Consider the following 16,655-nt stretch of genomic DNA (forward strand, 5'->3'; position numbering starts at 1 on the left):
TGTTCAAAGCGTTCATACTAATATTACTACCAGCATGCAGATAAGATTTCATAGGTTTTTTAATTTTCGCATCAAACCATCCATGTCTTAAATCAGGAAATAGAATAAGAAGCTCATTGGTGTCCATTATGCCTAACTAGTGTAAACAAGAAACAAAAAGGTGCAATTGCAGGATCTAAAGGAAATAGCTTCGAGTACTTACAACGGCGAAAATAGCTTAGTAGCCGAGATCCGTAGTGTGAGTACCTTTTACCTTTCCTCCCGGCAACGGCGCCGAATATAGCTTGATGTCTACGGGAGCTTCTATTCTTGTAGACGGTGTTGGGCCTCCAAGAGCGAGAGGTTTGTAGAACAGCGAGCAAGTTTCCCTTAAGTGGATCACCCAAGGTTTATCGAACTCGGGGAGGAAGAGGTCAAAGATATCCCTCTCATGCAACCCTGCAACCACAAAGCAAGAAGTCTCTTGTGTCCCCAACACACCTAATAGGTGCACTAGTTCGGCGAAGAGATAGTGAAATACGGGTGGTATGAATGAATATGAGCGATAGTAACGGCGCCGTGAAAATAGCTTGTCTGGCGTGTAGTTGATGGTGGTAATATGGTAGCAGATAGTAACGCGATAAAACAAGTAAACAAGCAGCGATAGCAGTATTTAGGAACAAGGCCTAGGGAATAGACTTTCACTAGTGCACGCTCTCAACTTTGATCACATAACAGAATAGATAGATGCATACTCTACACTCTTTTGTTGGATGATGAACACATTGCGTAGGATTACACGAACCCTCAATGCCGGAGTTAACAAGCTCCACAATTCAATGTTCATATTTAAATAACCTTAGAGTGCATGAAAGATCAACACGACTAAACCAAGTACTAACACAAGCATGCACACTCGTCACCTTCACACTATGTAGGAGGAATAGATCACATCAATACCATCATAGCAATAGTTAACTTCATAATCTACAAGAGATCACAATCATAGCCTACGCCAAGTACTAACACGGATGCACACACTGTCACCATTACACCGTGCCGGAGGAATACAACTACTTTAATAACATCACTAGAGTAGCACATAGATAAATTGTGATACAAAACACATTGCAATCATAAAGAGATATAAATAAGCACTTCACTACGCCATTCATAACAGTGAATAAGTATTCCGTGAAATATAGCCTAAGAGACCCACACGGTGCACACACTGTCACCTTTACACACGTGGGACAAGGAGTCTCCGGAGATCACATAAGTAAAGCCCACTTGACTAGCATAATGACATCTAGATTACAAGCATCATCATATGAATCTCAATCATGTAAGGCAGCTCATGAGATTATTGTATTGAAGCACATAGGAGAGAGATGAACCACATAGCTACCGGTACAGCCCCGAGCCTCGATGGAGAACTACTCCCTCCTCATGGGAGACAGCAGCGTTGATGGAGATGGCGGTGGTGTCGATGGAGGAGCCTTCCGGGGGCACTTCCCCGCCCCGACGGCGTGCCGGAACAGAGACTCCTGTCCCCCAGATCTTGGCTTCGCGATGGCGGCGGCTCTGGAAGGTTTCTCGTACCGTGGTTTTTTCGTCTCGAGGTTTTAGGTCTGGGACCTTTTTATAGGCGAAGAGGCGGCGTCAGAAGGTCGAAGGGGCGACGACACCATAGGCTGGCGCGGCCAGGGCCCAGGCCGCGCCGCCCTATCGTCTGGGGGGCCAGTGGCCCCCCTCTGGCGACTCTCGGGTGTTCTGGATGCTTCCGGGCAAAATAGGAACCTGGGCGTTGATTTCGTCCAATTCCGAGAATATTTCGTTACTAGGATTTACGAAACCAAAAACAGCAGAAAACAAAGAATCGGCACTTCGGCATCTTGTTAATAGGTTAGTTCCAGAAAATGCACGAATATGACATAAAGTGTGCATATAACATGTAGAAATCATCAATAATGTGGCATGGAACACAAGAAATTATCGATACGTCGGAGACGTATCAGGGCCGAATGGGCGCTAGAGGATTCGGGTGAGGGTTTTTGGTAAGGATGGGGTGGATTCCGGATGGATCTCCCAAGAACTTGGCCTTGGCCAGAGGTATAAGAAGAAGAACACAAGAGCTTTCTTCCCTTCAGATCTTTCTATTCATTGATCACAAGAGGTTACAGGTTTCTGGATACAAAATAGCCTCTAACCGCTCATATACCTCATCATGCCCGCGATGGGGTGTGCCCCCTCTCTTTATATAGGGGAGAGGGTGGCTTACAGGGGAAGAAACCCTAAGAAACCCTAATGGCATCTTTGACTAGACAAACTACTTTACAAAGCCTCTTTAATCACAGGTGACGCCGGTATCTCTTTAATCAGGGAGGCTGACGTCCTCCGGATGCTTTCAGCGTCACCTTCCTCTTTGGCGTCAGGGCTTCGTTTAAAGCTACTTTGCTTAGCTCATCCTTGTCCTCTTGCTCTTGAGAGAATCTTTGACCAGTCTTGCCGACGTGCTACAGTGCACCTCTTACCGGTAATCCGGTGTCTTCTTAGCTCATTCCGGCATACCCCTCTTGGGGATACCGGTACGATTTACTTAGTCAAAAGCTTAGCTTCACAGCCCGGAATAAACTTTAAACCGGTATCTTGATGGCTCAAACCATCCGGTTTGGCATGCCTTGTGCATACCGGGGGTCATCCCCCCAACACCACAGTCGGGCAGCACCTCCGTACTCGGTCACACGTACGGTGTTGATGATGACGTCCTTTTCCCCGTTCCAGCGGGCAGCGGATGTAGAAGATCCTCCTCGGAATCCCTCCAGCACGACGGCGTGGTGGCGGTGGTGGTGGAGAAATCCTGCAGGGCTTCGCCGTAGCCGTACAAGAGGGAGGAGGAAGAAGGGGCGGCTAGGGTTTGGGGAGAGGGAGCTAGGGCTGCGACTTGTGCACCTCTTGGGGCTCCCCTTGCCCTCCTTTTATAGGTGGAAAAGGTCCTTGGGTCGTTCAAGACCTGCCCCCAAAGTTTGGGAGAGTTCCGATGAGGTTTACGTCGACCGAAACCTACTAGAACTAGGACTCTTTTGCCAAATCCGAATCTGCCTTAGGGAAAACTTCTTAACCCTTAAGGAAAACATGGATACACCTATTATTGAACCCTCCGGACTTCCTTAGACAGCCCAGGTCGTCCCGGACACTTCCGGAACCTTCCACAATATTCTGGACTATTCCGGTCCTTCTAAAACCTTCTAGAAGCTCCGGTCAAAACACCGAACTTTTTCCGAACCCTGGAAAATGACTTCCCATATATGAATCTTATTCTCCGGACCATTCCGAAGCTCCTCGTTCCCATCCGAGACTCCGAACAACATTCGAGCTCCATTTCATATTCCATATCTACTTAAAACGACATCAAACCTTAAGTGTGTCACCCTACGGTTCGAGAACTATGCGGACATGATCGAGACTCTTCTCCGATCAATAACTAATAGCGGGACCTGGAGATCCATAATAGCTCCCACATATTCAACGATGACTTCATGATCGAAATGAACCATTTACATACGATACCGATTCCCTTTGTCACGCGATACTTTACTTGTCCGAGGTTCGATCATCGGTATCTCCATACCTTGTTCAAACTCGTTACCGACAAGTAATCTTTACTCATACCGTGGTATGTCATCTCTTATGACCTAGTCACATGCTTGCAAGCTAATTAGACGACATTCCACCGAGAGGGCGCAGAGTATATCTATCCGTCATCGGGATGGACAAATCCCACTCTTGATCCATATGCCTCAACTCACACTTTCCGAATACTTAATCCCATCTTTATAACCACTCATTTACCCAGTGGCATTTGATGTAATCAAAGTACCCTTCCGGTATAAGTGATTTACATGATCTCATGATCGAAGGACTAGGTAACTATGTATCGGAAGCTTATAGCAAATTGAACTTAATGACGTGATCTTATGCTACGCTTATTTGGGTGTGTGTCTATTATATCATTCATCTAATGACATAACCTTGTTATTAATTACATCCAATGTTCATGATCACGAAACCATGATCATCTATTAATCAACATGTTAGTTATACAAGAGGCTTACTAGGGACTCCTTGTTGTTTACATAACACACATGTATCAATGTTTCGGTTAATACAATTATAGCATGGTATGCAAACATTTATCATAAACACAAAGATATATTATAATAACCACTTTATTATTGCCTCTTGGGCATATCTCCAACATGAGGCCTCGTTTTGGTATGTCTGGTGCTTTGGTCAATGATTCAACAAAGGAACAATGGCAGGCTAGGTGGTGGCCTCAAACTTAGTCATGTGTGTCACTATCGTAGCACACTACACTTAGTTTGTGGCCACTCCCTATGCCTGCCGTGTGAGCAACTGTATGAGGCCTTACTAATGTTATCAATGTCCGTTTTCGTCTACACTACTTGTGAGCACGCACACCTCTAATTGCTTTTGTTCTTCTGGCAGACTGAGAAGATCAAGCTTGGGTCACCTGCTGAGGTTCCCGGCGAGGGATCGGCGAAGAAGCGTTATGGAAGATCGGCTAAGGTCGGCCACTTCCACGACGAGCCAGGGCTTGACCACTTCCTCAAAATCATCTTCAAGCCCACCTTCGGCCGCCTCATTATCCCTGAAGATTTCGTCAAGTGGTTCGGAGATATCCCTTCCAACATCATCGTCACCACCAACACCGAATGCAACTGGAGGATGACTACGAGGAGAGAAGGCGATGACGCATTCATCGACCAGGGATGGTTGGCCTTCGCCATCGCTCATCAGCTCAAGGTAGGCCAGTTCGTCACCTTCAGAAGGGTTTCATCCTTGGAGTACCGTGTGGTCATCTTCGATCACACCTACACTAAGGTGGTGACGAGGTGCCCGTACCATGGCGATGACACCAGGTGCGTCATCTCGAAGCACCATGTCTAAAGCTAACCTGGTGCCATGTCAAGTCTAGTTGCTGCTCGTGTCTAGTGTCTTGAACTATGATCCTCTCTGCCGTCTCCAGAACTATGATCGTGTCTGGAAAATATTGTGCCGTGAACTTGTGTCGTCTATGATCACTGCTAAGTTATCTGTCGTCTATGATTGTGTTCTTATTTGTTCTTACTTGTGCTGTTGATTGCTGGTAACCTCACCACTGAAGGGAAGAGGTTACCATAACCGGATTATGGGTTGCAACCAAACAGCAGGGGCGCCATTTTGGGCTGCTACAAGGCCTGAAAACCGACCAACCAAACGGCCAAAATCCAAATCTCCACTGGCCAAAAAATCTCCGTGCAGGTCACCAAACAAAGTCGCTTTTATGGTCCATGGCCCATCTTGAACGCGCAGGGGCTCCTTCCCGCTGCGCCAGTGATGCAGGAAATCTGCCCAGGCAACCAAACGCGCCCTTAAAGCCCACCATCGTACACGGAAGGTATTTTGCGTGTGTGGTAGAACAACACTTACGCCTAATATATTGAACCGTGTGTGCGTTGTTCGGGTAGATTTCTGCGTGGGTACAACACACACGAAATGCTTTATGCATTGTAGCATTATATTTGTACACGATGAATTTGAGATAAAGCGTCAGCGTATACGTCCACTGTCACAAACGGTTGGATGATGCTCCACCGTGTGTAAACTTTTTGCGACAATTCTTACATGTTCGGTTTCTTCCAACCACCCCTAACGGTAATAAATTTAAATCGTATGTAGAATTTTTCCGAGGTTGCCTCCTAGTATTCCATTGGTGTCCGTGGAGCCTCTTTGCCTTCGATTACACTGTTTAAATGTAATCGTTTTTACATTGGATCCTACTACAAAATCCTAAGATTACGGTAAGATGAGCCTCTCAACCTCTCTCTCCTCTTGATCGATCGATCTCTTCTACAATTCCGTGCGCACGAAAATCCAAGAACACCAGGCCTCGGTTCCAATGGCGTTCGTGCCACCCCTCCAAGGAGTACAATTTCTACGAGTAAGGCATGACCTTCTACGTGAGCCTCCATGCAGCGAAGCTGGAGAGGTGGATCCGTTGAGTGAAGGAGCAGTACCTCGATGTCGCTCTGACCAAGTGTGTTGGGCTGGATTGCGAATACACCCTCGGGAAGCCAGGTAGCTAGGAGAAGCTTCCACTGGAGGAGACATAGCTACAAAGATTTACTCTCTAACATATTTCGCACACGATTTCTGCTTCCTTCTTCATGTGCAATCATCCTACAATGCAAATATTTACTTCTCCCTCAAAGTGTGCGTTATTGTTGGACAGTCAAAACCCTTGCCACTATCTTGCATAAATTATGACCACCATCTTCCTTATCCAGTCTCACTTTAGTTCACAGACCACAACCGCCCCTTCTTCAAAACCACAGTGACAAGCTTCTGGCCGAAGATCTTCCTCGTTGAAATGATGATGAAATCCCATGCGGCATGTTGGTCATGGAGTCGCACCGATCCACGCGTTTGGAGGCCAGATCTACCGATGTACCTTCGTTCAAGCCGGCCCATCCATGGTCACCACCATGTCCACGACGGTGCGAGATGCACCCTCGCCCTCCTGCGGGTTTACATTGTTAGCTTTTGCACGTTTACCTTCTCTTTATTGCCCCGATCCATGTTTTACTCTATTCGCTTGTTACATCTTTGAGAACGCTCTATTAATATAAATGTTGATGAGGCCAATGTTTTTGGTGGCAACATTGGATAAGTTGTGGTGTATGACAAGATCTATACATTATTGTATATATGTTATTTGTGTATAATTATTGTATATATGTTATTTGTGTATGACTAGATCTGCTTTGTTAGCATAGTTAGCTCAAGCTTCTACTACATAGTATTGTGTATATGTTATTTATGTATTATAGCTAGTTTCATCTATATATTATTGCATATATGTTATTTGTGTGTGTCAAGATCAATCTGTTGTGTAAGAACTTTTAGCTAGATTGATCTATATAGTATTGTGTATATATTACAGTATGTGGAAAGATCTGATGTGTAACCATATTTAACTCCATGTCTACTAATGCTTTTTTATTCTATACTTGCGAATAGAGATCTGATTTTGGCAACACTACATAAGATGAAGGGAAGGAATGGTGTGCGACATGATGTTCAAGTTTATGCCTCACCATCGCAAAAATAAAGAGGTGATCCTCTTGTAGTGAGGGCTGAATTGTATCACGACCTTCCTTTAACTCATTTGTCATGTCTTCACAAGAACAAGTGAAGAAACCTCCAATCTTACGAAGACATGACTAGATCTTGTCGGAGACATGACTTATTTCGAGTCATTCCCTTTTAAAGATAAATGGAGAAATTTAATATCATAGAGAAGACAAAGACGTGACCAAGAAAATCTACATATTCTCTTATTTTGTGTAGCTTTATTGTTTTCATAGCTCCCAACTGAAATTATGTCACAAATGTATGCATACATAGATGCATCAGATGTCTAGTCAAATATGATGGATATTTTCTATTATATTTGTATATATTATTCAGTTGGGTATACATCTAGTTGTATCATGGTTTTACGGGTAAAAATTATGATATATAAACAATCGGCATACTGCCACTTTAAACAGAAAAAAAATGTGTGCCAACATACGACGTAATAATACACATCGTTTGCGATCAGCAAAAACATAGATGCTAGGCTATGAAATAACGTTTGTGATTGACCTTCACATCACAAACAATTTACGAAAATAAAACGTGTGTGATCGAAGACCCCATCGCATACGGTTTATTAAATCGTGTGCACTCTAGACGAGCACCGCCTACCCTTGCATAGTGGCGGTAAGATTTACCGTGTGTGAAGGTTTTTTTGTGTGTACTAGTGCTAGTCTGCCATGTGAATGCATTACATACTATAGAAGTTTTTTAATTATATACATACATATATATTGATATTTAATTTTGGGCACAACCAATGTAAAACTAGTTGGAGCACTTGTATAAACCACATTATACATAGCCTATTTCGTGGAGCATAAGAAAAAAACAATTTTACGTACAAAAAATTATAGGAACCCATAATATTTATATGTTCTCAGGGGCTTACTATAAGCGATTCTATTTAAAGAAAAATATAGAGAATTAAAATGTTGTCAAATTATTAATGAATCGTCTAACTTGTAATGAGAAATATATTTGTGCTTACGGGCATGAGTGTGCATACAAATTTGTCCAAAAAAAATAACTTTTGATTTGTACTTCAGAAGTATCTTGCTTTTAACTAGTAAATAATACTACAAACCTCTATGAAGATATTTGTTGGGTGCGTATGCATTGAAACTCCATCAATAGTTTTAATAAAATTAAAATAGAGAAGACAACTCACACCAAAATATAAATATAAATTATACTAGCTCCACTTGATCTACTATTATAAGATGTTTTGGATATTTCAGTATGAACTATATATAGACTGAAATAAGTGAGCATACACACTGAAACGCATCAAAATACATGCATTTTTGAGAAAACTTAAAACATCATATAATAGTGAGAAGAGGGGATATAGTTCACCAAATGTTAAATTAATAATTCAGGAAGAAGTATCTTTTTTTACTTTTTCATATTTAAGGTGATTCTACTTTAGTATGTTGTTAAAAGGCAATGTCTTGGGAAGAGAAAATAATGAAAGTTGTATTACAAACTGTGGCTTAAACTTAACCCAACTTATATATATCTTCATATATATTGTAAATGTATAACAAAAACATAATGGTTAATGTTTCACAACATTGTAGTGTGGTTAAGAATGTTAATTACTATGTAATATAAAATATGCATCGGTTTATACCGCAATAAGATAAAAAAAAATCATAAAAGAAGTACAAAAATTTAGTATAATCATAATTAAGGTAAGTTGCTCAGTGTCCAAAATGAGAAGGGTCTAGAATTTGCTTATGTACTATATTACTATATGTAGTAAAAAGTTTACCTTAAAATCTGTCTTCTGTTATTAAGAATATTCACCCTTATGTTTTCCTAGTGTTGGACACTTCTATTTCTCAAAATTGTCACTCTGCACCATCTAGATTAGAAGCCCCGTGTCAAGCTTACCCCGCTATAGGAGTAGCCTTGCTAGCCTTCTAGATGTTCATAACAAAATCAAAAGACATATTAAAAATGAGAAGTGCGCTCGTTTGTGCGTGGTTATATATACTTGTGCATGAAGAGTTTGTGTGTGAAAATTAGTAAAAATAAAATAATTGTGCCTCTGTGGATGTTGAGTGCTGGCTTGCTAGCTGGCCGGCTAAGAAATGGTCGAACCCTCGCATTTGGTCGAAACATGACAGCAGCATGTCACCTCCAACATTGAAGCCATCTAGTACAAAGCCCTCTACACTGGGTAATTGTCACACAAGATATATTTAGGATACTTCGCTAGAGGAAACAACCACACACCCGTAATCGTCACCCTGATTAGCAAGTAAACTGCTGTCTCACAAAGCATGTTTGCTTTACAATAACTAATGAAAACTACCATGCATGCAAAGTTTACAAGTGGCTTGAACTAACATGTAAAGTTTACAAGAATATTCCGTCTTTATAAAACACCAAAGCATCTGTACTACGCCAAGAAATCAGAAGCCCTACCTTCGAGAGTGACTGCACCTCTGCGAGAAGACATACAAACTTAGTCTAATCTTGGAGTAATCCCGCTAACCTCGAGAATAACTTTTTGAAACTACCCTCTAACACACCGTCTAACAAACTGAGAGAACAATAGCGTCAAAGCCAAGCTACATCAACATGGTTCATCTGGTCCTCATCAAGTGAAGCTCATGAAGATACTTCAAGATTCAGGACTTTAGGCGTAGTTTACCCGCTAACTTCTTAGCTGGTATAAGTCAGCACCGACCCTCAAGCTGAAGATTGTCTTTGACGACCTCTGTTGCTGCTTCATATGGATACCAACCAGGAGTTTCACCAACTTACTAACTCACCGCGCGTCCCATATGGTTTAGTTAACACCGTAAGTGCCTCTTGAAGTTGTGGTTTGCACGTCGCCCTTGAAAATTCTTCAACTGAGTACGGAAGATCGATGACTTCTTCAGAAGCCCCGACAGAGCCACAAGGCAGAAGCTCGGAGTTTTTCTGAAAGCCCGATGAAAAATCTTAAGGGTGGAAGACTTCATCTTCCACTAAAGTTTAGAGCTAACCCTAAAATTTTCAACCTTTCCAAAAACACCGTTGTGAACTTGGGATGCACTAACTCCCCTTGAAGCTGTGGACTGCACCTCGCCCCCTGAAGATGTTCGACTCAAGACAAGAGATCAATGGCTTCTTCAAAAAGCGCCCGACAAGATTCCGTGACCGAAGCTTAGATTTTTTAAAACCCCCGGTGAACAATTTTAAGGGTGGAAGACGAGACTAAAATTTAAAGCTAACTCTAAAAAGTTTTTCAACCCTGCTAAAGCACCACTGGAGTGCACTAACTCTCCCAGAGTCTTGAACCCCTGCTAGGATCGTTAAGAAGCTTCAGATCTAACACCTCCATGGAGTAGACAACCTCTTCATGAAGCTCGCCATCGGCAGAAATCCATCATGTCTCCCAGAAGATGAAGAAACGACCTCCTCGATAACTTTGTGTCTACAAGAAGACGAGTCTAACTTTAGTCAACTTTGAAACCTCCCTAGTCCTACGCTTAGTAATCTCGGGACGAGATTATTTTAAGGGTGGAAGATCTGTAACACCCCAACTTTTGCAACCCTGTTTAGTTGTCCTTAGTGCAAAAATTAGGGGGAATAAAAACTTTTTCTATAAGCTAATTAGATGAATTGTCTTGATTTGTTTGTTTTAATGAATTGCTTTGATCTGTTAGTAGATGAATTGTCTTGTTGTGCTTGTTGCAATTGTCTTGAGTTACCTCATAGAATAACACCTCTAGTGTTAAAACAACTTAACAACTCACTAAATAAAACACATGTGTGGCCCTGGAAAATTCTTTTCCTTTCTTAACCAATGCATCAACCCTATGCTTGGTGATTTCCCCATAAATACCTCAACTCACCTAGTTCTAGTCTCCGAAAATAGTGAAGTTATGGTCACTCTTGTATTACCTTAACCTCCTCTCTTTCAAATAATCAAACCTTTTGACCTAAACCCCAAAACCTCTTTTGGTTTTGTCCTATGACTCAAAATATTAATTCAAAGGATTTTGTCAAAAACCCTTCTTTTAAATTTGACTATGATCACCTTTGATCATGGTATCGCAAAAGAGTTTGCAAAAGACATTGTTTTATTTTGGCACAAGGTACTTTATGGGACTTTAAAAATCTTGTGAAATCTTTTGTTTGTAGTTTTGGTTTCTTCAAATAAAATGGGATGATCCATATTTCATTTTATTTCCTCTATGGATCATCCTACTCCTCTAAAAAATCCTTCCTCTTCCCAAGTATTTCAAGTAACCCTATGTATCTAGTTTTAAATCAAATCAAGGCCATAGACACCAAATAAAAGGGTATTTGAATCTCGTGATCAAATACCCATGGCATTGCCTTTGCCATTAAGACATCTCACATATCCAACAATCAAGATCACACCTCTATATAGTCTTGACCTTGGAAAATTACTTTTTGTCTAACAAATCAATCTCCATTGGTACACCTATCTCTTTAAGAAAATTTCAACTTGACCTAACCATTTTGATAACCTTCTCTATATCATCTTGCCCTAGACCTCACCTAGCAAAAGTAGCTTGATCTACTTCAACAATGTTCCTTTGCTTCACCTTTGCTCCTTATCTTTTTATCTTTAAATTTTGGGTACACCACCACCATCTCCCCCTCACCTTGTCTTAAAAATTCCAAACCTTGTTGGACCAACATGGTCTTTTGATAATTTCAAATAACTAATATCTTTTCTCCCTTCTCCTTTTCAATTGAGCTCATTCACACCAAATTTTGGACCAACACCTTTATTCAACACCATCAACCACCCTCTCTCCCTTTGTATTGAAAATTTCCAACTTTGCAAAATCTTGTTGAAATCCTTGTCTTACACATGGGGGACTTGTTCAACACCACCATGCACCCTCTCCTTCCCATACCTTTGTGTCTCTCAAATGACAAGTTGACACCATCACCATCCACCCCTCTCTTTTTCTCTCTTCTCTCTATCATTCCTCAAACATGGCCGGGCCACCCTCCCTTGACATCAACCCATGCACCACCCCCAGGCCCGACCCCAAACCTTCTAGAAGCCCACCCTGGACCCTCTCCTTTCTCCCAAAACGAGTCCAAACCGAACCAGGCCACAGCCCAATCCCACCTGAACCCTAGACCGACCCCAAAACGGGACACACGCACGCAGAACCCCTCTCCCGCTCGACCCTTCCCTCTCCCGCTCTGCCTACTGACGTCAGCCCTTGCGTCACGCTCCAGCACCGCCCCTACGTCAGCCCTCGCCTCACCATTGGTCGCTGCCACCGCTCGCTCGCCCTCCCGTTGGCCACGGCCACCACCCACGCGCCTCCCTCCGGCTATAAAAGCCCACCCCGCCCACTCCTCTCCACTCCACACCTCTCTCCCACCCCCAGAACCCACACCATAGTGACGCCGAGGCGCTCCCCTTCTCCCGCTGCTGCCCGCCAGGAAGGCCGCTCCGCCACGGTCACCACGGGTGGCCAGAAGGATGACGACGCCGCCGGCCGTCCTCTCCCCTCCCTTTCCCTTCCAACTTCTCACCCACGCTCTGCCCGACCTCATCCACCCTTTTTCGCCGCCCAGGTCCGCCGGAGCACGCCGCCGTCATCCCCGTCCATGAGCTGCTGCGAGGAGGAAGCGCCGGGAAGAGCAGCTGTGGACGCGAGGAACGCTGCCGAGTCGCACCTGGACACGCCCTGGACGCGCGCCTGACCGCCTCGACTCACCGCTGCCACGCCCGGCGTCGCTGTCGACCACCACACCACGCCGGTAAGTTCCTGGCCGCCTCCGTTTCCTCTCAGTACTCCCGCGCGTGTGTGTAGACGAAGGGGTACGACGACCCCAGTCGTCCCGATCGTGGGGCTGCGTGGCCAGTTGGCCACGTCAGCCCATGCAGGCCTGGCCCGCCAGGGCCCTCTCCCCTTTTCTCTCCTTTTTGTTTTTTTTCCACCCCTCCACCTGGAAACCTCCTGGGCCGGCCCACTTTTCAAATTCCGCGCAGCCCAGTCACCTTCCCGCCCATTAAATATCGTTTGAAATTCATGTTATTTGTATTAAAACCAGAGAGATGAAAATGTGAATAACTCAAGTTGTACTTACCCAAATCCAGTGAAACCAACTGCGTTGGATCAGAAATTTCATTACCTTTCCAATGCCACTGGCCTCATATTTTTAGGATTTTTGTAAGAAATTTAGTGCATTAAACATGATCACTGCATTCTGTTTAGTGTTTGTAATTTTAAAAATTGTAGGATTAATATTTTTGGATGAATCCAATTGTGTTGACCTTGTTTTGTTACTGGACATCTAGTAAAAATACTGTTAGTCTCTTTTAATGAAACTTTGCCTCTGTTTGCAAGTGTATGTGTGTCACATGCAATGATGTTTTGAAATCCCTTTGGGTTATTCAAAATCTTGCCATCACTTTGTTTTAAAAATAGCCAACCTATGTTTTATTCTTGCCAAACAAAACCTTCCGAGATTATACCAAGTTCCATTTTTTTTAACTTGAGGTTTCAAAATGGTGTGGCATATTCTTTACTTCCTAGTATTGGGTAGTATTTGTGCAAGCAAAATAAAATAGGAAAAATGATTTATGCCTTTCCAAAAATGTTTGAAAATAAAAGATGGATGTTTTTGAGCCAAAATCGATTCACTTGTCTCCTTGGTGGTGTTATCTACCAGGGGGTATATAACTTGTGCCTTGGTAATTGCTATAGAGGCATTTGCTTATTTTTGATACTCTCATACCTTTGTTAAGTTAAATAAATTGGTTTCCTTTTTAAAAGTTGTTTTTTTTAAATAACTATAAGTCCTTAGTATATTATCCCTTAGTGGAGTGGTTAGCTATTGATTGTTGATTGTTGCATGTTTGTTTTGTTCGTGCAATTTGTTGATTGTGTTCCTCTTATATTTTCCGGTGATAGATGCGAACAATTCCGGAGAAGAAGAAGAAGTGGTTCGGGTGAGGATTTTATTTATATTGTTGGGATTATTATATTGATGGAATTGAAGAAGTTTAGGGACAAATAAGCTAAGGCAAGCCATCTCTTGATCTCTGAATGTTTAATCACATATTGTGGTTACTTTGTTATTATTCTTGTCTCTCGATCTATCTTGTGTTGTTTCTACTTATGTTGATGGAGCATGCTCACCATGAGCATGTTTATTCTCTTTGACACCTCACCTACAACCCCCTTTAGTGAAATGGTGGTCTTCATTATCATGATCTTGGTGTACCCTCTAAATGTGAGGGGTATGCCCACTTATCTTGTGTGTGTCGACCTCTTGACACCCTTCTTGAACCCCTTGTTGATGTTATGCATACTTACTCTCGAGTATGTTGAACCCCTTGTTGATGTTCTCGCATACTTACTCTCGAGTATGTTGAACCCCTTGTTGATCTTATGCATGCATACCCTGAGCATGTATGCCCCCTTGACCATCTATATTATCATCTTCTTAGCGGTATGATGATTAACATCATGAACCTTGTTGAATCTTCCAACTTATGTTGATCATATACATGCTTACCCCAATCATGTATGACCCCCTTTTTACACCGCAATAATCATCTCCTTAGTGGTATGATGGTTTGCATCACGCCCTTGTTGATAGCCTTGTTCTCCACAATAAAACCTTAGGTTGGGAAACCCCGATGTTTTATGTTTTGGAAAGACTTTGAAAACCTTGGGATGATGTTGCCTTGCCCAAGTGTTGTTTCAAGAGAAAGGTCTTGATATTTTCAGAAAGTGGTGTATGGTTGGTTGTTGGCCGCCAAAGGTTGTGTGAGTAACAAAAAAATGAATTTTCAAAAGAGCACTGCGTATAAGTGTTCGCCATCACAACCTTTACAGCGCAACCATGGCTACCCCAAAGTGGGCACGGGCTTAACTTGACGTTTGTTCTTCTTAGCATGAGGCACCGCACAACTATACAAGGGTACGGTTACCCCCGAGTCCGGGTTGTCGAGGTTGGGACAATAGTATAACGGGAGGCCTTCGGGGCTGACCCGTCCGGAAGACACTATGGGTCTCCCGGCTTGGCGGTGGAGCCACGCTCAAAAGGAGGTGAGCTGCCACGGTGCCGGGGAGGTACATACTCCATAGGGTAGGACCTCGTGTTAAGTCGAATGGGCGAAAGGTTATGTCCGGGTATCCGTCGTGGCATACTTCGTCATGCGGGGATGATGCCCACATGATAGGTATCCGGATAGTAGTGGTTAAAGTGTGCAAACTCTGCAGAGTCAAAACTATTCGAATAGCCGCGTCCGCGGTCATGGACGGGATGAGATGGCCATACTTAACTGAGGCTAGTTTTGTTTTACAAAAGCTTTACAAAGAAAAAGAGAAAGTTGTTTTCGGAGTACCGGAAGGGTACGGGAAAGTGGTTGACCATGTGAAGATGGTCAGAAAGGAAATAAAAAGGCCTACTCCCATCCTAGTGTTTTATGTTGTAGAACTCTTTTGAAGTATCTTCTTTAACAAAGATATAGAGATGTCACAGAACCCTCTTAGTGTCCCCTTCAACTGCGATGTTGGGATGCTATATCCACAAGAGAAACTGATTCTCTTTCACATGCTATATCCACAAGAGAACCGATTCTCTTTCACATGCTATATCCACAAGAGAAACTATCCTTCCTCTCTTGTCTCTTTTAGTTAGCATTGTTAGCACCGTTCTTGATGGTTTGCGAGTACAATTCCAATGTACTCACGGCTTTGTCCCTGGCTATTTACTTGGCCAGACTTGGAGGAATTCAACAGATGAAGAAGGAGTTGACGATGTCTATGCGAGCTAGCAACGTCTTCCCAGTCAGTTGCATGTAGGGTTATGGCAGATGACTTGGGCTCTACGCTGATTGAAGTGATTTCCGCGACTCTGATGATTAGATTAGGCCCTTCGAGGCTAATATGTAAAGATTGGTCATGTGACCTCATTGTAATTTTCTTATTCCGTTTTGTAAAGGATGATGTAATTGATATCAGTTCGGTTATGTGTTCACGACACACTGATCATGGGATCGTGAAATGTATACATAATAGGGTATTTCGGACTAACTCTGGTATCAGAGCTATCCTAACTATAGGAGACCTTAGTTAGCATGGACGTTAGTTAGGAAACATGTACTTGGGCAAAACTATTTACAAAACAAATTATTTCTTTAACCGGAAGCATAGCTTCTAGTCCTCTTATTTCTTCAAAACTTCTAACTTCTTATCTCTCCACTTTATAAATGTTTGAAAATTCTTACTCTATTGTCTCATCCACTTCAGACCTACATATTGGACGATGTCCCCGACTCTGACCGGAGACTTGAACTCAAAGATGGATCAATCCCTCGGGAAGACTCATGTATCTCCAACAACAGCTATTAAAGATTGGATGCCGACTTAGTGTGCACATATAGGGATGATAACGTCATGTCTTTGGTTGTCACCCAAGGTCTGTCGAGGAGCTGACCTTGTTCCTCCGTGGACTTGCAC

Source organism: Lolium rigidum, chromosome 4 (genome assembly GCF_022539505.1).
Source record: "Lolium rigidum isolate FL_2022 chromosome 4, APGP_CSIRO_Lrig_0.1, whole genome shotgun sequence".
Taxonomy (NCBI): Eukaryota; Viridiplantae; Streptophyta; class Magnoliopsida; order Poales; family Poaceae; genus Lolium; species Lolium rigidum.